This window comes from Parus major, unplaced genomic scaffold (genome assembly GCF_001522545.3).
Source record: "Parus major isolate Abel unplaced genomic scaffold, Parus_major1.1 Scaffold288, whole genome shotgun sequence".
Lineage (NCBI taxonomy): Eukaryota > Metazoa > Chordata > Aves > Passeriformes > Paridae > Parus > Parus major.
This window is the reverse complement of record NW_015379270.1, coordinates 76,684-99,272: the sequence shown is the minus strand read 5'-3', so window position 1 is coordinate 99,272 and position 22,589 is coordinate 76,684. Positions and strand designations below refer to the sequence as shown.

The following is a 22,589-nucleotide window of genomic DNA, read 5'->3' as shown; positions in this document are numbered from 1 at the left end:
GCACCCTAAAAGCTCCCAGACCCCCGGAGCAGAGCCTGGCACAGCTCCCTGTCCCCTCGGGCAGCCTCCCTTCACAGCCCTCCATCGGCCGCCCCCAGCACAGGCTCTCAGGATGCTACTTTTGACATAGAATCAATAAATTCGAAGTCAAAACCTGGCCTTGTCCTCCTAAGTGCAGCATGCCGAGGCTCTTTGGAGAGAGGAGAACTGATGGATACAGGGATTTGAAGGACACAGAGGGAAAGTTATAGCTGGGTTTCCCCTGGGTTTGTGAATTAGTATTTTGTTTTGAAAATCTAGATATTTTCACCCTCCTGAGAGCTGCTGCTTTAGGAAAAGCCTTGTTTTCATCCAAATGTCTCTAATAACAAGGCTACAGGTGAGAGGAGATATCTGGGTACAAGCAGGTCAACAGGAGCCCCTCTAAGAAGAGAGGAATGTTTTGTGAACCCAGCCTTGACTTGAGAGGCAGGTCTGCAGGTGGAAGAACTTGTCTTTATGCGATAATTTGTTTCAAAGTTTTCTTTGAAAAGTCTCAGTGAGCCTGTTGTGAGAGAGAGAGATTGTTTTTACCCTGCAACAAATTACTCTGGGACTTTCTGTGGTGTGTTTTGAGATGGTTTTTAATACAAATCTTTCCACAGAACTTACACTTGTACTGGATTGTAAAGACAACTGAATAAATTTAATACATTTCATGACTCATTTGCCAGCACTTCTGAGATACCTGAATCTACACGCTCCATCCTTTGCTATTAAGCAAAAAATAGAGAGATTGAGTAACCTACAAGGAAGATTTATTCAAGGTATGTAACTGAGTATGGGCTGGCTCAAGGTCAGTGTCACAGCACAGGTGACCACACCGTGGTCAGGACTGTGACTTTCCTCTAGACCCTGGTTCAATGGGATTTGCAGGGCTGTGTTTCCCATCTTTGCCATATTTCTACAAGCCTTTCCTGCAGGAACACCATGTCCTGCAGCGAATTTGATTGCATTTTTCCTTCCTGCAGGTTTAATCCAAGAAAGGGATCCAAGACAAGGAAGTAAGCAGAGTACTGTTGTTTTATAATCCAGGAAGAAAATAGGGATCAAGAGCCCAGCCTTGTCAATGAGTGAAATTAGTCAAAAGAAGGTGAGATCTGTAATTGAAATGAAACTGACTGAGATACAGGTTATTAAAGAAAATACAGGTCTTCAGTGCCTCAACAAACAGACTTTCCTATGGAAACACATGGAAAACAGATTTTTTAACTTCATTGTATTTCCTGCTTATACCAAACCATTAATATTTGGTGTCAATTGCATCAGGGATCCAAACTACTCATTTCTGTCTGTAGCATACTCTCAGTTAAAATGGAGTTTACACTTCAATAGCTTGCTTTCTTTCATTACTCCTTTTAATATCATGTCTTGGCCTCCTGTGGTGGCTTCCACATTCGGCAGTTCTGTGTGCCTCACATCCTTTCAGGACAAAATGTCAGATTTTAAAAAAAAATCCTTTTTAAACCTACAGATTCAAAAGTAGAAGGCCTGGAGTTGTAGAGAATCACATGTTCTGCACTGCACCACTGAAAAGTCAAGGCAGAAGCGGGAGATCAGCTGGCAGCTCTGTTGGTTCATGGAGCGAGTTAAAAGGCTCAGCAAACAAAACATAAAATTATGTAAAAATAGAGCCAGCTAGCTTGAGATTGGACTTTGTCTCTTAATTAACAGCTCTCTCTGAATCACAGCACTGGGCTCTGTCAACAAGACTAAAATGTAGGGGGTGTTCAGACAGGCACCCAGCAACAGTAGCTCACACCTCCCATCCAGCCCATGTCATTGGCAGCTTGAAATCGAATGCATTTTCTGAAATGAGTTACAAGCCTGCTGCTTGACCTCAGATCTTCCCGTGACAGTGTTTGTGGTTTCATAATCCCATTTCCCTGGTGGTTTTTAAAATGTTTTTCTTGCCCTTTTTCACTGGGTGAAAACGCAGGGTGGACAGGGAGAAGGAGGCGAGGTGGCCACACTGATACTGCGGGGAGGTTTGTGTAACACCAACAGAAGCTCCTGCTCTCACCCACGGAGGATCCAGCTCCAGGCAGCCTGGCCCTGCTCCTCAGGTGTGTGCACAAGGGCAATCCCTGGCCAGGGCCACCTGGAGACACCGTGTGGGTGTAGCCACTGCAGGGGAGCTGCATTTTCCTGTAAATCCTGGGCTGGGTCTGTGTAGGAAGGGGCTTGTTTATGTAGCACCTGCTGGAGCTCCACTCCCAGTGTACACGAGGTCTAAATGATGTGCCTCACCTGGAACTGAAATTTCTATTTCTGTAACAACATTGTTGAAGGGAAGTAGTTGCTCCATGCATCCATTTGTGCTCCATTTCAAAATGTTTGTTTGGTCTTTGTGTTTTGTTTTGTTATTCACGAGAAGTAAACATTGCACCTCTCACATCGGTTTCAAAGACAGGACTGCTGGGGCAGGAGATGGTGAGGGGATTGAGAGGGATGGGAGAAGGAAGGAAATAAAAAAGAATGAGGAAAAGATATAGAGTGCTGTAATGGCAAGCTGAAGGTCCTGCCACAGGGGCTGAATGGGCAGCAGGAACTGAAAGAGAGGAAAAACTTCAAATACTCCAAAGGAATCTCCAGGTTCAGATAGCAGCAGGCTGAGGCTCTCTGCAGGCTGATGTTGTGCTGGGCAGTGGGGACAGCCCCAGGGCAGCCGTGCTGTGCCAGCAGCTGTGTGACTGAGCAGCAGTGACCGGGCACAGCCCTGTCACCTCCTGTCCCTGGGCTGCCAGCGAGGGGCCAGCAGCGGGGCAGGGACTCACAGCCAGTGAGCCTTGCTCTATGGGCCCCCCCAAAATGCAGCCTCCCTGGAGGACTGGGGGCTCTGATGAAGTCAGCAATATAGCAAAGTGACAAAAATGAGGGTCTGGCACCAGTGTCTCATGTGTGCTATGGCACCAACTCCTGGGACTCCCCAGTGCTCATCTCAGCGTTCCAGGCAGCTGGGAGGCATCACCATTCCTTTTCAGGGCTTGGATACATAAAGAACTAAGATTGTCTTGCAATATCCAACTGGGAATGAGCATGTGCAGAGCCAGAAATCAAATTCCAGTGTCCTGGGGCAATGCATGGCTCAGGACTCTGGAAATGCTGGTAGCTGTTGCTTCTAGGGGGACTGCAGGTACACAGCCTCAGTTGTGACCACAGCACCTACCTCTGTGAAATAAGCCTCAGTCAGGAGGAGAAGGGACTTAGCAACACACCTGCAGCTACACTGGAGCTCCCTGGCACCGCTGGCAGCGCAGGGATCAGACCCAGCTGATGCTGCAGTGTCTCTGGGGTCAGCACTTGTTCTGTGGGAGCCACAGTCACAGAGCCAGGGCTGTGCTCCCCATCACTGCCACCCTCTCCACGGAAAACTGTCTGCTAGAAACATGTCCTGGTTCATAATCACTGGGTCCTAAGTGAAACACTCTTCCTGCACTCTCACATGCTCCTGGGCCCTCCAGAAAGAGAAGCAATCTAACGCCAGCGTGGCCAGGAACAGAGGGGTTGCAGCACAGGGCAGCATCCCCCTGTACAAACACTACAGCACATGCCTGTGCTGCCTGAAAAAAGCAGGGGATGGAATGAGGGGAAATTTTGGCATCCCAAAAGGCTCAGCATGAACTGGGTTCACTGGTTGCTGTTCCAAGCCCGAGTAGTTTGCATTCACCTCCAGGTTTGCACAGCCTTTGTGTAATAAACTGTCATAGCCCCTGAGAAGGGAACATTCAAAAAAGTGCCCCGAGGCAATGCATAGCAGAAGCCTGAGAATCCTCCTGCATGAGTCACTGACCTCCACACACTGCATCTATTTCAGCCTTTAATTAATAAGGTTTTACATTTCTATGGCATTTTCCATCTGGAAAGATCCGAAAATGTTGTAAAGACTAAGGGGTGTACAGCACCATTGAAGTGTGGTTCCTATAGAGGTGGGACTGTGAGAGCTTAGCCAAGGGCACAGGGGAAAAAGGTTCTTAATTTTAAATGCAGCCTCTGTTACGTCACTGAGTATTTCATATCTGTGGAGATCAGACAAAAAGATTTTCATTTCTAAGGCACTGCTTCAGTAAATAACATTGTAGATGGCTTTTGTTATGCAGGGAGGATGCAGTGCAAAACAAGTACTGGGTGATTTTAATTTGGGGTGTTAAAGGGTCACAAGCTACAAATTTAAACTATCATTGGATCAAGGCTTTCCTGCCTCCTGGTAATTGATTCCCAAATGTTAGACACAAAGCAGAAGCCAGTGGAGGAAACAAATCCCACGCTGACAGCACCTTACCCTGTATCCGGAACACCGAATCCTTGCTCATTCCCTGAAAGCTCAGCAGCATCGTGTGAGGCTTCAGCAAGGTCAAAACCAGCCCCAAGCAGCAAGTGGGGCAGTGGAGAAAACCAGGAGGAAAGAGCCCTCCTGTCCCAAGGCTGACACAGCCCCGAGGGGAACCAGGGCTTTGCTGAACCAGCACAAATCCCTTCATTTTTATTTCTAAAGATTAAACGAGTCCAATCACTCTGCTCAGCAGATGAGCAGGGCCTGGCTTACATGAGGGCAACCGAAAGGACTGTCAGCCACAGCTGGCATCCCTCTTACTAAGAACTTGGCCAAAGTGGGTTGGGAGCACTTGACCACAAAGAGTTTTCAAAGGAATGTCAAATTTCTCTTTTTCCCAGTGTGATTCTAAACTATTTTTATCTACCTCTTTTTGGAATAGAGACACGGGCATTGCCACGACTAGTCGTAAACTTTGATTACTTCCAGAGGAGAAATTGCAGGGAAATTACAGGCTAGTGCACTCTTTTTATGTCTCTCCTGCTCCGGGCATGTCAGCGCTGCTGCATTCCAGCCTACCCCCAACACATTCCTCCCTGCGAGTGCCGTCCCCTCCCCGCCCGCTGATGGACATTAATGACCTCCCTCCGTAATTAACACATTGAGCACCGCTGTCAGCGCGAGGTGAGTCCCCAGTGCCGGAAAAACACCTCGGTGTGCAGGGTGGGGTCAGTCCCGACTCCCCCTCCACCCCAGCGTGCCCCTTGGCACCTGCGCTGCACCTGCGCTGCACCTGCACTGCACCTGCACTGCACCTGCGCTGCACCTGTGCTGCACCTGTGCTGCACCTGTGCTGCACCTGCGCTGCACCTGCGCTGCACCTGCGCTGCACCTGCGCTGTACCTGCGCTGCACCTGTGCTGCACCTGCACTGCACCTGCACTGCACCTGTGCTGCACCTGAGCTGCACCTGCGCTGCACCTGCGCTGCACCTGTGCTGCACCTGCACTGCACCTGTGCTGCACCTGTGCTGCACCTGTGCTGCACCTGAGCTGCACCCGTGCTGCACCCGTGCTGCGCCTGAGCTGCGCCTGAGCTGCGCCCAAGCTGCACCTGAGCTGCACCCGTGCTGCACCTGTGCTGCACCTGAGCTGCACTGGTGGTGCACCTGAGCCACACCTGAGCCACACCTGAGCTGCACCTGCCCCATGCCTGCCCCCTCTGCCAAGGTGAGTAGGGCAGTGGGGCACTCGGAGCCTGGGGCTGCACCATTCCCTGTGTGCTCCCAAACTCACACATGCCGTGTGGAGCTCCACGCTGCTCCTCCAGGCACACAAAGCTGTGTGGAGAAACTCCCTAAATCCTTCACCTTTCAGCATTTACATGGAGGTGGCAGCAGCAGATTTTAATTATCCCTCTCCCATAAAGGCAAACACCTGCAAGTAGTTTCTATGCTGCTGTAGGATCAGGGAAACTGAGGCAGAACAGATGAGTGCTCCAACCCCTGCAGATCCTGGCCCAAGCTCATCTCCCTGCCATTCCCAGTCTGAGCACCGTCTGCAGTGCACCAGAGCTCCCTGAGCCTGGAAATCCCACACCCACGTGGCTTTTTAGGCATGGAAACTTCATCCAAAGGGAGAAATTCTGTCGTCAAGGTGAAAAGCATTGCTACTGAAATGTGATCAAAGAGAGAGTTATCAACTTAAGTATACTCAGGAGTTCCTGCTCCAGACAGAATTATCAACGAGAAACCAATCTTATAAGGTAGCTGCTATTGATAGGGAAATAAAAGGAATTCAGTTCTTACCAGACAGACCTAAGCTGCTCCAAATTGCTGTCAGCTTGAAATATCTTGCTGGTAATTTGTTTCCAAATTCTTGCTCCCTAAATTTGATTTGTTGCTGTACAGTGGATGATCTATTCTGCACAGCACCTCAAAGAGCATTCCCGTTGTCCTCTCCCTGATTGTTTGTGAGCTATCACTTCTAGGAGTTGGCAGCATTTCTTATGAAAAGGGACAACATTGCTTGAAAAGCAGACTTTTGTCTGAGGCTGTGGTATCTGCTGCCCTTACAAATAGCAGCTGAGATTACTGGGAGGAAAGTCATCAAGGAAAAAATACTTTTCCTCCCCACCTTTGAGCTTGTCCACATGGACAAGTGGCCACTGTGTGTGTCTGTACCCTGGGGCAGGGGAAGGATGGGACAGCATTTTCTAACAAGACCTGAATAAATCCTTTCACCAGGATCCCTTTTAACCAGGATAAAATCCCACCTCCTGTGGTATTGTAGCAAGAGCAGGAACATCACACCCAGCAACTTTTTTTCTGCTGATCTCTGCTCTTTCTTAAGTGAGGGAGGAAGAGAGAACTCTGACTTATGAAGCATCCTGCTGGGTTCAGTGATGTCTCCTACACGGTGTGTCTGGGGCTTTCCCAGGCCTCTGAGCATTGCCCTCAGCTCTCCAGAGGATTTATTTCTGCACACTTGACACGGAGGCAGAAATGTGAAACTCCCCCTCACCTCTCCGTCAGGATCTGTCCAGCCTGAGTGTGGATGACAATGAGGAGAGCAGAAGCCTTGCCCTGGCTTTCTCTTTCAAGAACATAAATGTATCTTTTCTTGTCCTTTCTCTGCTTAACCTGCTCTGTCCATTGTTTTAAGCAAATTCAAGGAAATTCTAGTTTGGGGACGAGGAGCTGCCTCAGCTTATTTATAAGGTTTCAAGGCGTGGGCAGAACAGAGGGACTTGGCTTCCCAGAAATAAAGGCTCTCACTCATTTTCTGTATATGGCCACATTAGATGAAAAGAAGGAAGGTATTTCTGGATCTTTCTGGGAATGTATGGGCAATTTTAACATATTTCTGCTCTGCAGCTCTTTGGCAGTACCCCATTGCTGTGGGTAGGGCACTGCAAGCACCATGTCAGGCACTTCAGGTCACCCCAAGAGCTCGTGCTGCACCTTGGACAGGGCTTGGTGCTATCCAGAGCCTGGAGAGAACTGGAGAGCTGGGAGCTGGTGGAAGGATTTCACTCTACCCACGTAGGCACTGGAAAATTAATAATTGTTGCACATGCTTGATAGCAGCACAAAACACAGTGCTAATTCAGCTGGCTGTAATTCTGCCACACAGCTTACCCTGACATTGCATCAGGGAAAGCTCCACTTAAGCAATTGTAACATCACTGAAAGGATGGAATTAAGAAAAAAGGAGAAGGAACATAAACCTCCCACTATTGTTATTTTCAGAAAGCAATAACAGGAAGAGCCAGTTAAAAGGCCTTGAGGCTCTGAGCTGTTATTCCTCCCTGGAAGCCAGCCACGTAATAGACAGAAAAACCCTGAACTGTGTGTGGGGGCTGCTCCGAGCCCACCACAGGGATGTGGGCTCATTCCTGGGGCACATGAGCCCATTCCCATGGGCAGCTCCCTACAGAGGGCTCCCTCCCCACCCCAGCTGGGGCCACCCTGGGCATTTCCTCTGCTCTGGGATGCCCTGGGCAGACAATCCTGCAGCTGTGCCACAGCAGATCTCCTGACTGCAGGGCTGGGACACCTCTGGCTCCCCACACACAGCTATTGCAGCAGGGCTGCTCAGGAAGCAGCAATTTTTCCTCTTTGCAGGAGCGGGCTGAGCCTTTCTGAGGTGACCGAATGCAGGTGTCAGCCAGGCAGGAGCAGCACAAATCAATCTCTCACTGCTTAAAAATATATCTGTATACTAGATCTGAACCCTTTGCTCCAGAGTCTTGTGGCAGAAATGGAGTTTTAAAATGCTCAATTATTTATAGCTGAAATGCTGGCAAAAAAAATAACCTCATTTGTCGTGCTGGAGCAGAACGTGCTGGTCCCCATCACCCTCTGCTTGCACAATGCCTGAGAGTCTTCAGATCTGGACAGGGGGATGAGGAGCAAGTAGTGCCTGAAAGCAGGGTGCCAGCATTCCAATAGAGACAGTTCTCTCAGAGACATGGTCAAACCCAAATCATGATGAGCCTGAGGTGTGCCAGCTCTTGCTTTCACGCCTGGCTGTTAATTATCACTAATTATTAAGGTAGGGTGGGTGGCTCCTTAAGTACAGGCTTCTCCTGGCAGGCCAGGGGGAAAGGACAGGTTTTGCCCACCTGCAGACGCTGTGTCAAAGGGATGCTTTGGAGAATTAACAGCTTTTAGGAAGGAACCAGTGGGAGTTGGTCCAGAGGAGGACTGTCTGCCTAAACTTGCTTTTGTTCTTCTCTGCCTGTGTTTTGGAAGAGCTGCTGCTTGCCAAGGGCCTGGCATGGGGAGCGGGCAGGTCCCTTCCTGGAGAAGGAAGACACCACAACCTGCAGTCACACATGGCAGGAGGAGCAGTGAGAGGAGAGGGAAGGAAAAGCAAAAATGAGACACCAGAGGATGTAAAGACATCAAGTGTCACATGGCTTCTGGATGGGGATTGGAATAATTTTCCATGGCTTTAGAAGAGAATTGAATCATTACAGCTGTGTAGAGCCTTTCTCCCTTCCTGAGCTGTTCACTGGAGCCCAGTGCTCATGGACAGGCAGCAGCATGGGGACAATGAGGTGGAGGGATGGTTTGGAGCTCAATTAAATACCCTCATTAGTGTGATTTTGTCAGAAGGAGAGAACCACCACCCCTGCTCCCTCCTGGGGATCAGACTTCATTCTCCCTGTCCTGGAGAACATGGGCATCAGGAGGGGTCTGAAACCCCAGTGCTTTGCCCTTGGCTGCTTTGTGGTGCATTGCACTGATCATGGTGAAAAACCTCAGGGATGATGAGGAGAGTGTCTGTAACCATGGCAATGCTCTGCAGCCACCTCCTTCCCCCCTGCAGCTGTGGCCAGAGGGCCTGGAGCCATCCTGTGCCCTGAAGCAAGCAGGAACTGCTCCTGCCACCTGCATTGTCCAGGGGTAAAGCATGAAGGAAACAATCCCTGATAACTTGCAGCTGGTCACACCACCTGGACCACCAGCCAGGTGCCAGCATCTGCCAGGGGTTAAGGACAAAGGTGCCATTAGAGGATGGGCAGGAAAGGCGCTTTTGCTCTGAGACAAGCCAAGGCCAGTCCCTGGGAGCATCAGCTGTCTCTGAGGCCTCTGTTCCTTCTTTCAGGCACGTGGGAGGTTTTGGGCCACAGCATGCAGTGAAACCAGTAAAAGTTACAGCATTTGGCTGCTGAGGAATTGTGGCTTGGTCTTCAATTAGGATAAAGCTGTTTAATTCCTTCCCACCTCAGCACTACCTTACTGCACAGCCCCGTTAGTGAGGCTGGCACACAGAATGTTAGGGATTAATGAGACAGGTGATTAAATACAGTTCTGATTACATCCAATCCTGGGAGGACGGATGTGGAACTGCCCTGCTGAGAATTAAGCAATAAAATGGGAAAAAGTAGAAAACATAGCAGGGCAGTGGTTTTATTTCATTAACACCCTCATGCCTGACGGTGCTGGCACCTCTGCCCAGTGCAGATGTGATTGCAATGTGATTTTGGGATCCTGGGCACACCTGGCCCTCAGCCAGAGCCAGGGACAGGTGCTTGTGCAAGGACCAGCAGCAGGATCAGGATGGAGAAATGGGGAAAAGCACAGCTGTGCACTGAACTATTGCCACTTCCTTGTGCTGATATTCGGAATGAAAATCCCATCTGTGCCACACTTTTGCTCCCAGCATCTCCTCTGAGCACTGCAGCTGATCCCTGGGGATGGTGCAACAGGTACCTTGTGGGGCAGAGCAGCAGCATGTATTTTTAGGACAGGCAGATTCCCACAGTACCTCCATACCTTTGCAGAAGCTGTTCAAAATCCTGTGGAAGTCTGAAATAGGGGAGTTGGGAAGAGCAATAGTAAAGACCTTCCAGTGAGAGCACTTCAAATCCATGCTCTCCAAGGGCAGTGGCAGCCAGCACCATTATCCCCTCCTTACAGACAGGAAAACCAAGGAAATTATTTGCCTTGTGTAACCCAGAAGTGCTGGGAATGCAGCAAGATCCCAGACCAGGGAAATCTCAGTCCCTGGACCATAAGTGAGCCCTCAGATGTCAGCACCAAAGGCTATAAAACCTGAGCCCTGCTGGCTGGTACAGCTGGGGCTGTCTGACAAGCAGTTCAGACTGCCCAGCCCCACGCCCTCTGCCTCACCTTTATCCCGTGCAAGGATAAAAGGTTCCAGTGAGCACCACGAGGGTCGCTGAGAGCAGGTAACTCCAAGCCATCCATCTGCCTGCAGGCAGGCACCCAGCACAGGCAGAGCCCCCTGCCTTTGTGCTCTCCAAAACCTCCTGCTGCATGAAGCTGCCCCATGTGCCGACCACAAAACAGCCGAGTCTTGATTGCACAGCCCCTGGAGTTCCAATTCCCATTTTCTGACCGGCACTGGAGCACTTTATCCACACCCTCCTCCTGCTGCCAGCTCTAAGGCAGGTGTAGGGAGCACTCAGCCCTCTCAGGAGTAGAGCAGCCCACTTGTAAACTTCATATTACTTGAGGTTTGCTCAGAGTTCATGCCCCAGGTTGCAGTTAGATGGAGTGAAGCAGTCCCAAGTGCTTCTGATGGATATAAAAAGGATATGCAATCAGACGTGCACTTAAGCAAGTATATTACCAAGTTAAATGACTACAGTTTTACTAAGCTAATTAAAAATGGAACAAAGCGATGATCAGATTAAGGTCATAATTAATAACTCTATAGGTTCAAATTATCCAGTCACCCAATAAATTCTCCATGCAATCAGAGGGAGCCACAGCTGGATAACTTGAGGGAATTTGTGTCTTACTCAGAGGTCTTCAGGAGGCAAGAGCTGCCTTCGGAGCAGTGGCCTCAGGTCCCCGAGGTTATGTGCCCAGGAGACCTTTCCCTGAGGCTTCAGTCTCTGCTGCTCCTGCCTCCTTCAAGGGAAGGGAGTGGACTCAGGAGGGGTGGGGGCCCCTTGGTCCCCACCTCCCGAGTGATCAGGGCCAGAGCCACCACCCCCCAGCAGAGTGGTGTCTTGCCATGGCTCATCTCCAGTTTTTAGCAGGGATGAAGCTTTGTAAGGAGCCTGGCATTTGGTTTGTGCTATATTTACACTCTGTGGTGTAAGACCTTCTTATTGGGTGCTCTGCAAGTGGTTGAGCTCTGACATCCCCCAGCTGATGGCAGGCCCTTGGTACCCAGCTAACAGGGCCAGAGAGGTTGCCCAGCACCTCCCTGAACCTCCCTCAGCCCCTCATTAGCTCCTGGAAACGCCCAGCGTGCTGCTCTCCATGCTGGGATTTGGACTCTTTCCATCCTCAGTGCCCAGGATTTGGCCAAGTTAATGTTTTAAGAGGGTTGTTTGTCTTCTTGTTGCTCAGAGCCTGGAACAGCTGTAAGAGCAGGAGAGTTTGCCAATTACATGATCCTATTGTTAATTATCTTAATTATGAGTACGCTGCTAGGTGACATCTCCACTGGAGGCTTGTGCTGAAGTGTTCAGGTCCTGAATCCCCGGGGTCTGCACAAGGAGACACATCCAGACCCTTTCTGGGGCTCACAGGCAGTGGGGAACAAACCCTGAGAGGTGCAGGGAGGGCTCCATCACCCAAAAGACTTCCCAAAGCAGGAGGGAAAGAGGTGGGAGGGGGATGCTGAGGACACCACTGTGCCAGGACTCCCTGGGGCTGAGCCCGGGGATGGACCCAGCTCCCCAGGGGGTTTCTGATGGATTCAGGGGAAATTGGAAAGGTCCCCTCTGGTTCTCCTCCACCCACAGCCCTGGGGCAGCTCCGGCTGGTTCCCTCTCCTCCCAGAATGTTTCATAGCCCGAAGCTGCTGTTTACAAAAAGCAAATGTTCTACCGTTGGCTAATCCGCCTTGTTTGCAAAAGCCCTGAAGGCTCATTTTAATTGCAAGTAAATGATTCTTAACGATATAAATCAGAGCCAGGGAGTGTTTGTGATATCTTGCACTGTAACCAGGAGTCAAGAAATGAATTAGTCTCAAATTGAAAAGGGGAAGGTTTCCATCTGAAATTGGGCAAATATGAGGCTTCATCAAGGAAAGATAATCACTTGGCGGGGTAATAATGAGGCTTCAGCTTATCAGTTTTGCATGGAGAATCCTTAATACGCCTGTAGCGTGTTTTGCTGCCGTGAGCAGTGTGAGAGACAACTCAATAAGAAAGGTAATGGAGAGAGAAGAGCTGCGGCAGCCCCAGAGGCTCAGACCCACCTGGCTCCAAAGGAAAAAAGCCAGGAAAATGGAAACAAATCATACAGGTGGCAAAGTGTCTGCCTGGGGAGCACGGCTGTGCTCTGGTGGGTGCCCGTGTCACTGTGCCAGCACAGCCCCAAACAGGGCTCCCCACCAGAGCCTGCCCGAGCTCCCAGCCTGCCTGCCTGCCACCAGCAGCAGGTTTAGCTGGGTTAGCTGGATTAGCCCCAGACTGTGGATGTACAAAAGCACAGGGACATGAAGCAGACGAGGTCTGGCATGTTTGGGGCGCTGTTCCCTGTCCCAGTCCTGTCCGGGAGGTTCCCCAGGGGTGAGGGATGAGTTCAGACACTCAGCACCCCCTTTGCCAGTGAGGCCCCTCAGCCAGGGCAGCGCAGGGAAGCAGCTGGCACATCTGGGATGTTCCCAGGGGACACGAGGGTCCCCAAAGGGGACAGCGATCCCCAAGGCCATCCTGGCCCAGGGGCTGGGTGGGAAGCAGGGACCAGCAGGATCTGCAGAGGGAGAGTTGTCCCAGCAGAGCTGCTGGACCTGCCGGCCAAAGGGCTCCCGTGTCCCGCCTGCTGTGCCCAAACGACAGCCGGTACCGTGTGTGCAATTAGCAGTGGGCTGTAATTGCTGTCTGGAACCTCTCGGGCTGGCGGCAGGACAGACCCAGCTCACAGCACCCGGCGCTGGGCCAGGCTCTGCATTTGCAGCCGCCAGGGCTGTGCCAGCGCCGAGCTGTACCCCGACCCCCTGCTCAGAACCCAGCACAAACAGCTCCCCTGGAGCATCCCCCGGGCTGGGGTGGGGGTCCTGGCCCCGGAGAAGGGGCAGAGGCCGGGGCAGAGGCTGGGGAGTGGGTGCAGCTGCTGCTGAGCAAAGCTGTGGGTTCATTACCAACCTTTTCAAAACCAGAGCTTAAAAATATCCCCCGCTCGCAGGGGCTGGCTCAGCTGCACGGCTGGTCCTCATCTCCCTCTCGGGATATAAATAGGCAGCGCTGAATAGCAACGCTGGCCCAGCGCTTTTGGCGATGCTGCGCAGGAGGGGATGGCCGGGGGTGGCTGGGGACCTTGGCCCAGCAGCCTGGCCGTGCCCCATGAGCTGGGCTCTGCCTTCAGGGGCACAACGGGAGCTGCTTCCAGCTCCGGGCAAAGTGCAGCCAGGAAAAGAGCGGTGCAGCTTTGGGATGAGGATGAAGGAGGAGAAGCGTCCCTGCTGGCTGGGGTCTGCAAAGCCCCTCCTGGGACACACCCTGGGGACAGTGCTGGCAGTGGCAGCTGCCTCTGAACGAGCTTGGATTTTCTTTCACCCGGTTTCACAGTCTTTTAGGGGAAATGGGTGATTTTGTGATGCATTTTGTAGCAAAATGATAAATTGCCGTTTGTGAAAGAGGAGTCTCCTGCATATGGTCCTTTGGTGGCCCTGGATGAAGATGTTCCCTCATCATGTGTTCTCCAGCAAACCCTGATGTCAAAGCAGGAGGAGTACCCAGGAGAGAAGGAGATAAATGCTAAAAGAAAAGGGAAAAAAAAAAACCACTTTTCCTTTTTTGGCTTCTAATAAGGGTCTGGTATTTAATAATGAAGGAGAGTCAGATGCCCAGATATGCCCTTATTAAATGAAAGGTGCAAATGTCTTTGCTTAATCCACAGTGCAGCACTCGGACTAAACACAGGGCCAAAGATCTTAACACCTCTTCTGAACAAGTGGATGCTCTCGTTATTCTCCAGTGCAGCTGCAGCTTCTCTGTTCAGGAAGCTCCTCAACTGCTTCATCATGGTTTCCCCCAGACTAATCCCTCTGTCCTGCCAGGAATTCATCACTGCTCTCCACATTTCTAGAAGATGATCCATTGCGCAAAGGGAAGTGGAGGAAAAGCTCACATGAAGTCGTGTCCCATTGTGCCCTTGGAAGCAAATTATTCACAGTGCCACCAGGAGAGGCCATGAAATAACCCTGGGTGCTCAGTGGGCTAAGCCAAGCAGAAGGAAAAATTCATGCCCAAAGGCAAGGTGAAGAGTTTCTTGGTTGTAAATGATATTTTTAAATTGGCAACGAAGTCTCTTCAAGGAAAGGGTTGGGAAAATCTGCTGCAAAGTGAGAAACCCCTCATAGCTCCATCAGTGTTTATCCAGGCTGGGGCAGTGCTGGCACAGGGGCTGTGCTGCAGGGTGCTGCTGCAGCTGGCTGTCCCTTTCACCTGGTGTCCCTCCAGGTCAGTGTCTCAGGCTGTGTCACCATTCAGAGGATGGGACAGCCTCCATGGGGACAGAGCTGGTCTCTGCAGCTCTCAGGATTCCCATAGCTGCATGGGAGCCTGGACATTTGATCTTGCTTTGTCTGCTATTCCTTTCCACCATCAGCAGCAATCTGCTCTGTGTCCTCCTTGGTTTGGAGGAGAGAGGTATTTAATTGCCTGTGATCTGTGCTAGAGAAAAGAGGATGCTCTGAGCCAGCTGCCTGCCTCAATGGCCTAGGAGTTGCCATGAACACTTGCAACCACCCCTGTCATGTTGGCCAAGTTACTTACAACCTTTAAAAAGTCCTCTTCTGTGGAAAATTCTCATCTCATCACCAGGACAGAAAGGGAAAGCACAGTTTTGGGCCTCCCTGCTAGAGAGGGCAGAATCAGTGCCCAGACTGGGAAAGGCTGTCCCAGGGTACCCCACTTGGAAGGGCCACAAGACCCTCCAAGGGAAGAGATGGCCTTTGCCTCTGTCCTGAAGCCGAAAAAAGCTGTGTTTCGGTGTGATTTCATGAGTCATCCCCAGCATGAGTCACTGCTGCTCCCTGGGCTCTCATCCTGTTGGGAATGGGCTCTTGCTGGTTCCTCTGCTGCAGACAGGGCAGGGTGAGGGGACACTGCAGCCACCCCTCTAGAGCAGCCACCTCTCTTCCCAAAGAGAAATCAGCCAAAGTCAGCCCTGCCAGAGTGACTCTCCTTTGAATCTCCAGCTGCTCTCCAGGAACTGGAAATGGTGGTGCCACTCCCCTCATAAGCAGATTATTCCTCTTGGGCACTGGGCTCTTTGCCTGCACACGGTCGGTCACTGATCACATCTTTATCTCCAGTTAACTCAGGGGTTTATCAGTCTGAGCCCTGCCTTTATCAGATCTCAGCCTTGCTGGGTGGATGAGCATCCCTTACGCTTCCCAGGCTCCCTGGAAGATCACTTATTTGAAATGTGCTGAAATGAAGCCAGGCTTGGTGAAGCTGCCTCTCCTGGGAATCCCCACAGCTCCGTGAGGCGCTCCCAGCTCCGAGCACAAACTGGAAGGAGTGGCACAGAGAAGCCTCTTGCCCACCGTGCCACGGCCCTGGGGGAATCCATCCCAGCAAAACCTGCTCCTGGGGGATGTAGGGTCCTCACAGAGGTTCAGGGATTGCTACAGCTGCTGCAAGGGGCAGTGGGAGAGGAGAAAGCTGCTCCTGCAGCCCAGGCTGCTCTGTGCACACACTGTGTGTCACACCCAGAGCTATCATGCCTCTTGCTGTGCCCCAAGAGATGCTCTCAGTGACAAGGTGATGCCCTGGGTGATGGCCCCGGGTCTTCAGCAGGGTGAGGGGAGGCCCTTTTCCATGGATGACCAGAGCAGGAGCCATCGAAAAGGAGGAGCTGCACCTCAGCCCTGGCTGCAAACCTCCTCCAGCCTGGGGCCACTGTGAAGCCTCCAGCCCACCTCAGTCCTGAGCTGCAAACCCAAACCTCCCCCAGCCCACCTCAGTCCTGAGCTGCAAACCCAAACCTCCTCCAGCCCCACCTCAGCCCTGGGAGAGCCTTGTCCATGGCAGCCCTGGCAGTGCCAGCTGGGAGCTGCCATTTATTTTGCTGGCTCAGCAAGATACCAGGGGCTCCCAGCACTGCATCTTCCCTCAGTGGGGTGAAAATGACCCTGGAGCCCCTGGCAAGCAGGTCCAGCAAGAGCTGGAGCTCTGCTTTGCACCCCAGGGCCTCTGGATGTCCCACATCCTCAGGTAGCTCCAATGGGCTGTAGGGAATGAGCGGCTGTGCTCACCCTGCCTCAGTGTCTCACGCGTGAAACAGAGATGAAAAGACCTTGGAACGTGGCCAGGGAGCTGGGAAAATAGATGGGCTGTTTGAGAAGCACCTCAGAGAGCAGAGCTGAGTGCACGGGGCAGCCCAGGCAGAAATCAGTACCCTGGGCTGTGCTGAGGAGTGCAAACCTGGGCACGGAGTGATGCTCACTGCCCTGCACCCTCCTGGCAGCGCCAGGTCCTGTGGCATTCAGGCAGAGCAGTGTGCAGGAAAGGCTGGATCTCACCTCAGCTGGGTGTTTTTCAGCTTGGCTGTGTTTGTCTCTGTGACTGAAGGAATCCTTTTAAGTAGGAGAGGACGTGGCTTTGACTGGGGCATCCTCACAGCCAAACCAGGACTGGATACACTCAGGATGTTCCCTCTGCTGCTGGTGCCAGCCCACACTGTGGGATGCAAGGGTTAATCAAACCCTGCTCAGCTTATTATCTTAAATCAAAATAAGCTTTTTCACAGAAAGCAGCTGGGTGTGTGGAGCGAAACTCATCACTCCAGGGATGCTCAGTGCTGCTGAAGCCAATTTCAGGAGTAAATACGTATTTTTAATGTATTTCTTTTTATGAAGCAGAAAAGTGACATGGCTGGATGGTGGAGAACTTACCTGAGCTAATGGCCCAGCTGGAGCTCTTCCAAGCAGTCTGTTTAAGGAAATGGATAGTTTGGGGCTTAGCTCGGGCTTTAAATGCTTTTAAATAGATCTGTGTTGTTTTCCTGCTGTCCCTGTCCCTGCCACAGAGAAGGAGATGGATTCTGCTTGTGTGGGAGAAGTCCAGAAGAGGCTGTAGAGGACCAGGCCAAGGGCTGGCTCCTCTGAACAGTGTGTGATGCACAGTGATGGAAAAAAACACCAGCTCCTGGCCCATGGTTGCCCCAGGGCAATGACTGTCCTGCCAGGCAGGGACTGAGCAGCTCTGTGGGAACTTGGGGCAGTGCTTTGGGCTCTAGAGGAGCTTTTGAGACCCTGCTCGAGGTCGGGAGCAGCACTGCCAGTGACCCAGAGTGATAATGAGCCTTTTCATGCCAGGCCATGAGCTGGGTGAGATTCTGCAGGTCTGACACATGCTGGGTTATTCCAACGTCAGCAGCTCCCCTTGGAGCTGGAGAAGTTCCTTCTCTCTCAGCTGGAGAAAAGCCTCTCACCAGCCCAGATGCCTGATCCCAGGCTCCAGACTGCCATTTCCTCTCCTGGTCATGCCCAGAGCTCCTGCAATGACCCCTTGATCATGAGCTGCAGCTCAGGGCAGCTCCTTTCTCCATCACTTGAGTGGAGCCGACAGCTCTGAGTCAGAAGATCTCTGCCCCACTGCCCTTGGGGGGCTGAGGCACAGAGCATTGGCCAGCAGCAGGCCTCAGATTCCCAGGAGAGTGCTGGGCATTTGCTTGGAGAAATCTTCCCTCCAAACATCCTGGAAAAGGTGAATTTTGGAGCTGAGCTTACACATGTTAACATGGGGCCAAAATGTGCGCAGGCTCTGAACTTAGGCCTGTGTAGGAGAGCAAGGCTGAGTTTGATGGGGAGAGCCTCCCTCAGCAGGGCCCAGGGCGTTCCTGGTCAGAGCTGGTGGGAACAGCCACCATCCCCCCATGGAGGAGAGCCCTGTGCAGGCACCAGAGCCAGCAGTGCTCCGGGTGTCCTGTGAGGTGGCTTTTGGTGACAGGATGATGAACTTAGAGCCTCAGCGCTGATCTGATCACAGAGATGGGAGATGAAGGTGCTGCCTTAGAGAGAAAGCAGCTCTTCAGCTGAATTCCCCTGCAGGGCAGTGTCCAAACAGCTTCACAACCTTTTCAGCTGCATGACAGGCTTGAAAATAAAATTCCAGTACTGGATGCAGGGTTGCGTGCCTTTGTCCGGCAGGATGGTGAGGCAGCGCTGCGCTGTGATCAGCTCCCTGACTCATGCTCTGATGTGCTTTCCAATTAGCTCTGGCTCTGGACCGGCTTCTCCTGCTGTGCTGGGAATGAAAGAGCCGGGATGAAAGGCCCTGGCCACGTGCCGGGTGGGCTGGGGACACGGGGGGAGCTCCCCGGGCCCTCGCGGAGCCCTGGCCAGTGGCTGAGTTCCCCCTTCCCCTGGGTGTGAGCGGGGCGTGCTCACCTCTCCTCCACAGACCAGCTCAGAAACTCACTGGCAAATAGAGTATTTTAGATGGATTTCTAGATTATAGAAGCACTGTATCATAAAATCAGACTGCTTTGGGTTGGAAGGAAATTAAAGCTCAGCTCGTTCCATCCCTGCCATGGCAGGGACATCTCCCACTGTCCCAGGATGTTCCAAGCCCTGTCCAACCTGGCCTTGGACACTTCCAGGATCCAGGAGCAGCCCCAGCTGCTCTGGGCACCCTGTGCCAGGGCCTCAGCACCTCCCAGGGAAAAACTAGAGATGGATATATATTTCTATATAACCCATCTCTTTCTATATAATCTATATGTTTCTATATATAGATTATATTATATATTTTTTTATATATTAAATATATATTATATATTTCTATATAATCTATTTCTATACAAATATGTAACAGCAGACATGTCTATCTATATATTACTATATAAAAATGAATGACTATATTTCTTTATAATCTCAATATAGAAGGAAACCCTGTTGCTTACCACAATGTGCCTTCAAGCCTTGCCACCCTTCCAGCAGCAGCTGCAGCTCCAGGGACACACACCCTGTGCCAAGGCTATTTCCCAGTGTCCAAATGGAGATGCTGCCCCTCAGGTCCTGCCTCTGGCTCCTTCCCACGTGCAGTGGGAGATGGAAGCTCCTTGATCCTGGCTGACCAAAGCCTGAGCCACGCTCTGCTGGGCAATGGACCAAACTCACAGTCCCCGGATTTCACCCAGCCAAAATACACAAGTGCTGCTGCCCAAATGCACTGGAGATGTTCCAAGTCCCTGCTGGACATTGGGTTTGAGGGGATTATTTAAGAGAAAAATCTGTGTTTTGCTAGTGAAGGCAGAAAGACAGACCAATTTTTGTCTCTTCTCCATAAATCTAAGTTCCACTTGCTCCCAAGTTGACCCAGTAATTGTAATTCTAAATTAAATGTAAATGTATTGGCTGCTGGTAAAGGTCATTCCACAGAAAATGGCTATGTTTGCCTCTCCTTCAGATGCATGAATACTAAACATGTATAATTCACAGGATCATTAGCAGATAAAGACGTTTCCCACCTCTGCTCCCTAATCCTCACACAAACCCATTTTATACGTCAGTGGGCAAAAGGAAAACTGTTCACTCTTGTTTAATGCTTATAGATCGGGCTGTCTGCTGTGAAAAAATGCAAGTGCTCAGCATCCATCAGGATGCAGCCCTCTGGAAATGAAATCCATGTCTTAGAGAGGCAGAATGACCACGGGATGTCCTTCAGGGCTCTGTGCAATTCAATCTCTGCTTGGCCAGATCATCACCCTGGCTTGAAAAGGGTGGACTTGGGTCAAGGTCTGTGAAACCTCCTCCAAAGCTCCTCTCAGAGGAATTAGGGAATGCAGGTCTAATGAGGACCCCGGTAGAAGGCACTGATTATCTCTGGAGCTCCTTGGGATGAGCTGGGTCAAGTTGTGCCTGCTCAGGGAGCTCCTAAAACTGGGTAATAACGAGCAGCTGGAGCAGAGCTTCAAATCTGATGAGGGCTTTTCCACCACCAAGTGCTGGAGGAAAATCACAGGGTCCAGCAGGAGCCATCCCCTGGCCATGGCAGGAGGTGGCCAGGCAGTTTCCCTGCACAGACCAAGGCAGTAATTCACAGCGTCCTCAAGTCACTGAGCTTCTTCTTGTCTGAGAATGTCACAGTTTCCTCAGCTGTGATCAGGAGCTGGAATTGCTCAAGACTTTGGATTTTCTTCCCTCTTTGTTGACTGATTGCAAATGATCTGCCACAATCTGCTGGAGCTGCCTCTCTTTGGAGGCAGAATGAGCAGTGGATGCTCATGCCAACGGCACAGCTTTGCTCTCGAGGCCCTGTTGGTGGTTTCTGAGCCAGGTGAGGGTGTTGAACCAGTCCCCATCCACAGGGAATTTCGCCTGGGCAGCCCTCAGTGGAGGCTGAGTACCAGATCCACTGCCTGACCTTGGCATAGGGATGAGGAGGGTCTGTCTCACCAGCTCTGCCCTCTCAGGGTGGCTGAGAGTCACCTCTTGCAGTTTTGGGATCCCCTCCTCCATCCCCACTGGATGCTCACTCCCAGAGTGTGCTGCCCTGACAAAGCAGAGTTTTTGTGACAGCAGAGGTTGGCAGCTCAGCATCCCTGAACACAGCCCCAAACCATCCCAAATGTGCCTGCAGATGGACACAGGATAGATAAGCTCCAGCTGTTCCCTCTCATCCCAGCCACTTCCCAGGGAGTAGTAGGGGTTGGGATTAACTGATAATATTAATTATTATTATTAATAATAATAATAATAATAATAATAATAATGCTCTGTGGGGATGTGTGTTGCCCATCACAGGAACTATTCCGTGGGGCCGAGCAGAGTGGTGCTGCCCCCAGGTTTATTTGTCAGCAGCCCCAAGCACAGTGCAGTACCACTGCCAAGAGGGGGAACCCGGCTGCAGGAGCAAGGTGAAACCATGCAGGGGGTGAGGCTGGAGGAGCATGGGGCTGCAGATCAGCCCTTAACCCAGGACACAGGGCTGGGATCATCCCCCTGGCTTTGGGCTTCAGAGGCTCCCAGCCGTGGGCAGGTCCTGCCTGCAGCAGCATTTGGTGCCCTGGAGGCTCTCACTGAGCCGCTGCTGCTCACCCAGGCGTGGCTGTGCCTGTCCCAAGGGTGGTGCAGGTCCTTCATCTGTGCTCTGAGGAAAAGCCAAGCCTTGGTGGTCTCAAGGTGCCCGAGGTGCCCCTGGGTGCTGCTCAGAAGGTGCTGGCTGTGCTGAGTGAGGGCTCCCTGGTGCAGTCCCTGGCCAGGGAGCAGTTCTCCCTGCCCTGGAAGCATCTCCCCGAACGTTCAGGGAGGCTGGCAGGACCTGGGCACGGCTCCCAGGGGCTGCTGGGCTGCTCGTGCCTCCCGTCCTTCAGCTGGCTGCGAGGTTTGCAGCAAGGAGAGAGCTGGCAGGCCCTTCCTGGAAGGTGCTCATTCATGCACTGACATGTTTATTTGCATACAGACATTTTAGGCTTTTTGTTGTTGGCTGACTTATTGTACGAGTTCTCAAAGCTGTGATATTGAATTATAAATTGAGACAGTGTATCCATGAAAGATTGCTCTTTGACTATAGGCAGCACTATCAAATATGACAGTCACAATAAATGCATGCTTTAAAGCCAAGCTAAATATGCTCTGCAATCCAAGATGTGCAAATCAAGCAAGTAGAAAAATAACCATAATATTTTTTTTTTTTCACAAACAAATCCCAAACCTTGGGTGATGATTTTGTTTAGCTTTATGTCTTGGCTCCTTGGCAAAATACTCAGGCAGCAGATAATGAAATGACCTACTTTTGCTGTCTTTGTTCATGACAACACATAAATTAAGAATTATGCCCTTTCAAATTAAACTTATCGTTTTTGCAGAAATTAGAGTGTAATTTCTGCTGCAGGTTGGAGGTGAGGGAGTGGGAGGTGGTTCAGCTTCTCTGGGGTCCCCTGTGCTGTGCCCACTCCCGGAGGCAGGAGCTGAGCATCCCGGCGGTCCTGGGCTGGTCCCCAGCACCTGCAGCCTCCTCTCCTGGTTGCTGTGACTCGTTTGTGCTCACCTCGGGGCCCGGGAGGCTGAGCAGAGCCTCCAGCCCATGATTTCACCAGAACCCGGCTTTAACCTAAACGCTGTCTCGGACCTGCCACAATCGGGCGTCGCTGGGAGCGAGCGCTCCCCTCCCTCCGCAGGGGAATTGTTTTGCCTCCACCCGCATGCGATGCGCAGGGTGCTGTAATGATTCCTGACTGGTGACAGCAAAATAATGTTTGCCTTAATTGAATTTCAGATGGGGAGCGTGGGCTGCAGCCCGCGGTGCTCCTGTGGGGTGGGGGGTCCGGGCTCCCCGCGGGGCTGCAGGCGATGCTGAGGGACAGAGGAACGATTTGTTCGAGCGAG

General features: G+C 51.6%; 1 long non-coding RNA gene across 1 annotated transcript; it reads left to right on the top strand.

Moving 5' to 3' along the window:
- Positions 1-17: 17 nt before the first annotated feature.
- LOC107198699 lies at positions 18-2,517 on the top strand. The gene is made up of 3 exons (XR_001519093.3): positions 18-806; positions 1,011-1,132; positions 1,514-2,517. It is a non-coding gene; the product is annotated as an uncharacterized LOC107198699 (long non-coding RNA).
- Positions 2,518-22,589: the final 20,072 nt, after the last annotated feature.